General features: G+C 41.0%; 1 pseudogene; it reads right to left on the bottom strand.

The window, feature by feature from the left end:
- Positions 1 to 2,192: 2,192 nt before the first annotated feature.
- On the bottom strand, positions 2,193 to 3,684 carry LOC101683068 (annotated as a pseudogene).
- Between the last annotated feature and the right edge of the window lie 4,145 nt (positions 3,685 to 7,829).

Genomic DNA, 7,829 nt, shown 5'->3' with positions numbered 1-7,829 from the left:
TGAAGTCTTATTTTCCCATGAATACATATAACCAATTAACACCCAAGAGTCCATAGTCTCTTAGCAATAGACTATGATTTCTTCTGACTTTCCACCTGTCCCCAAGAAGAAAAAGATCTACCACTTGATTTAGCACATCTGGTGAAAATATGTGTCAATACAAACAAAACTATAAACATATTCCATGAGAAAGGTTGAGGACCCTATGTCAGATTGCCTGGGTTTGAACCCCTATTCCTTTGCTTTTTAATTGTGTGGACAGAGTATATAAAGGCTAACAGGTGACATTCTGGAATTAGGTTTGTAGAATCTGCCTCCTGAGAGCTATGAGACTTTGGGGAAATTATTTAAACTAAGCCCCACTTTTCTCATCTATAAAATGGTGGTAATACTAATATTTACCCCGTAGTGTTATTGTAAGTGTTATGTTATATTTTTAAAGTGCTTTATGTTCGTGCCAGGCTCATAGTAAGTGTTAAGGTAATAACTCTTATTATATTAGTAATATTGATAGTATACAAAAGTACTTATATTTACTACAGAGAAAATGTCATTATGCTTGTCATAGATAGCCACAATCTCACCACTAGTGCATACAGATTATCTTCACTTTCCAAAGATCAAATTTTTTCTACTAGCTCAACTGGGAAACTTAGACTTTACTAGAAATATGAACATAGGAGCCTAGGAATGAAATCAGTGTCATCTTATCAATATGCACAAACACGAGGATCTAAAGGTGCAACCCTCAGGGGAAAGACTTTATACACAGGGGTATAAACCCACAGGGCAAGAAAACCCATTGCCTGATCACGTGCTACTCTATCTGTCCCCGAGGTTGCTGCTTTCTCAGGTATCTGCAGGTTGTTCCAGAAAACAGGTTGCTCCCCAAGAACACAGCCGCATCCCAAGAGACCAGAGTCCTTGATAGCTTTGTTTAAAGTCATGTGATTGTAGCACAGAGGCAACAAGTGTGGGTCATCAAGAAAACCCTCCCGTGTTCGAAGGGAAGGCTTACACTGTGGGCTGAAGAAAGAATCTTACCAAAGTTCCCACGGCAAGTTGGCTGCTGTCACGTCCCCAATACAGAAACACTCCCTCAGTGAACAGAAATTTTCAGATTTTCTATTTCTGTTGAATTGGATATCCTGAGATAGAAACCAAAGGCATCTGGAATTTTGCTGTTTTACTAGCCATTATAGATCCTCAATCCTGGCTCTTTCCTCCCAGCGCTGAGAAATAGGGGGGAATGTTGGTAATGGTGCTGAAGAGAATAAGCCAATAACAAAATGACTCACTTCTAGGCCAAAGGTCTCTTCCGTGGAGGGCTCAGTGATGAGTGCAGTAGGGGACCCAAAGCCCATCTCTGCTTGTGGCTTTGCCCTGAGAACCCTGCTAATTGATAACAGGTCGCAACGCTTCATTTCCTTCTCACTCCCCTTCTACAAGCACCTTTGGCCTCTCCCTCGCCTAGCTGATGCTCATTTGTTCTGATGACAGATCTCCCTTGCACTCTCAGGGGCTAGCCTGGCTTTGTTAGCCACAACTCCCCCATTTCCTGCCCAGATGCCCTTTCCTGAATAACCCTATTCATCCCACGCATGGGAGAAATTGGCTGATCCCTAAACACTGATTAATGCAACAGCCAAGCTGGTTTCTTTCCAACAAAGTAACCTGTTTTCCTCCCAGCAGACCAGCCCATGAACTCTGAAGGGTGTGTGTGTGCTTGTGTGTGTGTGTCTTAACACAGGAGCAAAAAGCCAAGAATTTCTAATTTAAATTAGAGGTTGTACAACTTCTTCCCTTTCTCCCTTATTTTATTCTCAAATTTTCCAAATCCATTTGTTAATGCTTACGATGCTGACAGCTGGCATCATTGATTCTTTGACAAAACCACTTAAAATTGCCAAATAATGGGGCACCTGGCTGGCTCAGTCAGTAGAGCAAGAGACTGTTGATCTCAGGGTTGTGATTTCAAGCTCACCTTGGGCATGGAGCTTACTTTTAAAAAAAGAGAAAAAATAGCCAAATATCTAAGATAATTACATATATAAAAAATTTACAAATTAAAACAATTTGTACTTGACCATAATTTCTGTATTAAGACATTATAAATATAAAACTTTAGGAAAACTATACACCATCTACTCTGAGTGGTTGACACCTTAGAAAACAAAAGCAGTCTCTCACTCTTACACATTTAGTGTTTCTGGGAGGCTAAGGTGAGAGATAGCATGATGCTTTGAACTTTTGGTCTTTCCTCTTATTGGCTGTTGTGCTCTGAGGTAGGTATGGTGACCGCCAATGAGAAGTGCTAAAGACGTTCCAGGATATATGCCGTCTTTCGAACTAACGATTCACACCAGCTTTGTCCTGTGATTGTGTAGAAAGCTCAATGAAAACCCACTCCAACCAATAACTGATGACAAATACTTGAGGTGTGGATTAGCATCCATCAAAGTTAATTCTCCCCCAAACATTGTTAAACTTTCAACTTTGCAGTTTGCAGACTGCTAGGGAAGAAAGTGTTGGGCAAGAAACTGATTTACTGTAGGTGCTACAGGTAGGCTAAAAGCAAAGCTCTTTCAAAACTCGATGTTGTGGGGACACCTGGGTGGCTCAGTCACTTAAGCATCTGCCTTCAGCTCAGATCATGGTCCCGGGGTTCTGGGATTGAACCCCATGTTGGGCTCCCTGCCCAGCAGAAGCCTGCTTCTCCCTCTCCTCCGTGCTTCTGCTCTCTGTTCCTATCTCTGTCTCTTTCTTTCCAATAAATAAAATCTTAAAAAAAAAAAAAAAAAGCACCCTAGGTGTTTCATTCTCAGGATGTGTTTTTTTGGTGTAGGTATCACTTGTAACATACACAGACTCTGCTACTTGGGAGGAAGGAGCTAGATTTCTTCAACTTTTGAGGCTAACAGCACAGCCCAGGCTAAAGTTTTCCTCCTATCAGAGACATGAGTGAGAAGAACCTATCAGTGTAGCTCACAGCCAAATGCAGGGTCTCATCTGATAGTTTGCATCCTTCTTCTACTTCAACTTCTACTTCAACTAACCAGTGCTTGAGATAGCCCCCGGACGGTGAGGGAAGGCTGGCTCTTTTCCCATAACCCACAGTCCGCTTACACTGCACCTCCATTTCCTCGCGCTAAGTGTGAATGTCCTCAGAGCAGTCTGGCATTTCACAGACACCCACTGGCTTCTCATCTTCTAGTAGAATCACGTCCACAGTATGTGGTGACGCAAAACTACCACCCATTGGATAACCAAGAGGTACCAGTGGTTTTCTTGGTCCAAGGAAAGTAATAGCTGAGTTCAAAACCAGGGCATTTTCTTGTCCTGTTTTTTAGATTAAGTTCAACTCTCTATCTTTGGACTCTCTTTGGAGTTTCTTCTGCTTCCTCCAAGTGGATGGTAAATGCAGGCTGTTTACTGTTTGCATTCCAGGGGGGAACAGGGACACGCTCTCATCATTCATTGAAAGATCCTTAAGAGGTGCAAGCCATTGTGTCTTGGGCATCAGCTGCAGTGCTGGACTGGGAGGGTGCTGGACGGGGTCTGAGGCTGCTGGGCGGGTGCCCCCTTCTCGGGGTTGCTGTTCTCCTGTTCCTCTTGGAGCGCCGAGAAGCTCGAGCCACCTGCTGGCTGCGGATCCCGCAGGGCCCCAGAGGCTGTGAAAGGCATAGACCCGCTTTGCAGGGTGGGGAAGGCTAAAGGCACCATGGGGATGTAGCCCTTTTCTCCCTTTTGCTTGGTTGATTGTTTGAATTTTTCCCCCTTACTGGGATCAATTCAGGGTATTACCGATTAAGAAGATTTCATCTCATTTCTTTATCAAGAGAAAAGATAAACCTTATGATCCAGGTGGGTCTGTGGGTGTAGTTAATTTCTGAAGGGATCCCAGCTTCTGCAAATGTGAGAAAGTCCCTCTTTCTATTGATATAAGTGATGGCGGGCCACATGGACGCTCACATACTCAAGAAGACTACAGACTGTGAGGGGAGATGCATCAAAATGTTGTGTACCAAAAAAAACTACATTATTAGAATTATATTTGAGATATTTACTGATTTCCTAGCAATTTGCAGATATTGTGTTAGTTGCTGTTAAGAAGCAAAAAATTGCTTCATCGCCTTTGTTATGGCCTCATAATCTATGCTGGAGAAGAAAAACATCAACAAAGAGTTCTAACTGATGATGGAATGACATAAATGCCTTAAAAATACAAAATTAAAAGATCTATGAGTTTACAGGGAGGGAAAGGGGCACAGAGCAAATAGGGAGACCCAGGATGATCTCACAAAGGAAGGTAAGCTCCAGCAAGCCCTTGGGGTTGAGTAGGAATTAAACAGGCAGAGACCTCTGTATCCAGTTTAATTACCTTCATGACATAAACCATGGGGAGATATGATGTTATCTATCTACTTGAGCATTTTGATGAACAATTGGCAAATATGATAAACAAAATTCTAAATATGTGGCAGGAACACAGGAGAACTTCCTTCTTTCATTCAAATTTAGATTTTTATTTGAAATATCTAGATGATTCAGCACTTTTCTCATTAAGTGTAAATATATTCGAGATAAAATATTAAGCTCTTCTATAGGGATTTCATCTAGAAAGCCCAATAATTCGTATGCCATAATCACACTGAGCTGAAGAGAGTAATAAAATAATGTGAGCCAGGACTTAAACCACAACCCAGAACTGCATCTTAGCCATGTCTTAAGAGACAGCAGCTCATTGACTCACACGAGTTAGAAGGAAAGTTCACACAGGCACAGCCTGGGTTGAAACAAATAGATTCAGGATGTCAAAAAGTAAAGGCCAAGGAAATTAGCTAAGACATAAAGGGCCACGCAAGTCTCAAAGGTGTGGACTGGTCAGCGTAAAATCTAAAAATTTTAACCAAGACCAGAAGATTCAGACATCTAGATCCTGGCTCTGAGAAGTCAGAAAGGGCAGCTGAATGGCAGAGGGGTAAAGCTGATCACTGTCCCAGTGGGGCACAGACCAGAAAATGTTTCCAAGTGAAGGATTGCTAGAACTTCCAACTCATATACAATCATTTCGTCCCTGCAGCTTTCTTTGTTTTAGGGTAAGTGAATGTTGATGAAGAAGACTTTAAAGAGGCACAACTCAGGAACAGATGCTGTATCTTGTCAAATGCTTTTTCTGCATCAATTGAGAGGCCCCATGTGATTCTTCTCTCTTCTTTTATTGATTTGTTCTATCACATTGACTGATTTGTGAATGTTGGACCACTCTTGCATCCCATGGATAAATCCCACCTGGTCATGGTAAATAATCTTTTTAATGTACGGTTGAACCCTATTAGCTAAGATCTTGTTGAGAATCTAAGCATCCATATTCATCAGGGATATTGGTCTGAAATTCTCCTTTTTGGTGGGGGTCTTTACCTGGTTTGGGGATCAGGGTAATATGGCTTCAAAAAAGAGTCTGGAAGTTTTCCTTCTGTTTCTATCTTTTAAAACAGCTTCAGAGGGCACCTGGGTGGGTCAATGGGTTAAAGCCTCTGCATTCAGCTCAAGTCATGATCCCAGGATCCTGGGATCGAGCCCCACATTGGGCTCTTTGCTTAACAGGGAGCCTGCTTCCACCCTCCTCTCTCTCTGCCTGCCTCTCTGCCTACTTGTGATTTCTGTCTGTCAAATAAATAAATAGAATCTTTTTAAAAAATAAATAAATTAAGTAACTTCAGTAGAATAGGTATTATTTCTTCTTTGAATGTTTGGTAGAATTCTCCAGGGAATCCATCAAGTCCTGAGCTCTTGTTTTCTGGGAGGTTTTTCATCACTGCTTCAATCTCGTTACTAGATATTGGTCTTTTCAATTTGTCAATTTTTTCCTGATTCAAAGTATAGAGATACAGGGAACATTCCTCAACTCATAAAATCTATCTACGAAAAACCCACAGTGACTATCATCCTCAATGGGGAAAAGCTGACAGCCTTCCTTTTGAGATCAGGAACACAACGAGGATGCCCACTCTCACCACTCTTGTTCAACATAGTACTAGAAGTCCTACCAACAGCAATCAGACAACAAAAAGAAATAAAATGTATTCAAATTGGCAAAGAAGTGAAACACTCTCTCTTCACAGATGACATGATACTTTATATGTAAAACCCAAAGACTCCACCCCCAAACTACTAGAACTCATACAGCAATTCAGTACTATACAACAATACAGTAATGTGGCAGGATACAAAATCAACGTACAGAAGTCAGTTGCTTTCTTACACACTAACAATGAAAATATAGAAAGGGAAATTAGAGAATTGATTCCATTGACTATAGCACCAAGAACCATAAGTTACCTGGAAATAAACCTAACCAAAGAGGTAAAGGACCTGTACTTGAAGAACTATAGAACACTCATGAAAGAAATTGAAGAAGACACAAAAAGATGGAAAAGCTTTCCATGCTCATGGATTGGAAGAATAAACATTGTTAAAATGTCTATACTGCCTAGAGCCATCCATACTTTCAGTGCCATCCCAATCAAAATTCCATCAGCATTTTTCAAAGAGCTGGAACAAACAATCCTGAAATTTGTATGGTACCAGAAGAAACCCTAAATTGCTAAGGAAATACTGAAAAAGGAAAACAAAACTGGGGACATCATGTTGCCTGATTTCAAGCTTTACTACAAAGCTGTGATCAACAAGATAGCATGGTATTGGCACGAAAACAAATACATAGACCAGTGGACCAGAATAGAGTCCACATATGGACCCACAACTCTATGGTCAAATAATCTTCAACAAAGCAGGAAAAAATATACAGTGGAAAAAAGACAGTCACTTCAACAAATGGTGCTGGGAAAATTGGACAGCTATGTGTAGAAGGATGAAACTCGACCATTCTCATACACCATACACAAAGATAAACTCGAAATGGATAAAAGACCTCAACATGAGACTGAAATCTATCAAAATCCTAGAGAAGAACATAGGTGTAACCTGTTTGACATTGGCCACAGCAACTTCTTTCAAGATATGTCTCCAAAGGCAAAGGAAACAAAAGTGAAAACAAACTTTTGGGACTTCTTCAAGGTCAAAAGCTTCTGCACAGCAAAGGAAACAGTCAACAAAATGAAAAGGTAACCCACAGAATGAGAGAAGATATTCGCAAATGACACTACAGACGAAGCGCTGATATCCAAGATCTGTAAAGAACTCCTCAAACTCAACACATACGAAATAGATAATCACGTCAAAAAATGGGCAGAAGACATGAACAGACACTTCTCCAAAGAAGACCTACAAATGGCTAACAGACACATGAAAAAATGTTCATCATCATTAGCCATCAGGGAGATTCAAATCAAAACCACATTGAGATACCACCTTACTCCAGTCAGAATGGCCAAAATAACAAGACAGTAAACAACATGTGTTGGAGAGGATGTGAAGAAAAGGGAACCCTCTTACACTGTTGGTAGGAATGCAAGTTGGTGCAGCCACTTCAGAAAACAGTGTGGAGATTCCTTGAGTAATAAAAAGTAGAACTACCCTATGACCCTGCAATTGCACTACTGGGTATTAACCCCAAAGATACAGATGTAGTGAAAAGAAGGGCCACCTGTACCCCAATGGTCATAGCGCAGTGGCCACAGTTGCCAAACTGTGGAAAGAACCAAGATGCCCTTCAACAGATGAATGGATAAAGAAGAAAAGGTCCATATATACAATGGAGTATTATGCCTACATCAGAAAGGATGGGGACGTAATACTCCAACTTTTGTATCAACATGGATGGTACTGGAAGAGATTATGCTGAATGAAATAAAAGTCAAGCAGAG

Source organism: Mustela putorius, unplaced genomic scaffold (genome assembly GCF_011764305.1).
Source record: "Mustela putorius furo isolate JIRA1106 unplaced genomic scaffold, ASM1176430v1.1 tig00003858_pilon_pilon_pilon, whole genome shotgun sequence".
Lineage (NCBI taxonomy): Eukaryota > Metazoa > Chordata > Mammalia > Carnivora > Mustelidae > Mustela > Mustela putorius.
The sequence above is the reverse complement of the archived record's forward strand: the minus strand, read 5'-3'. Positions and strand labels throughout refer to the sequence as shown.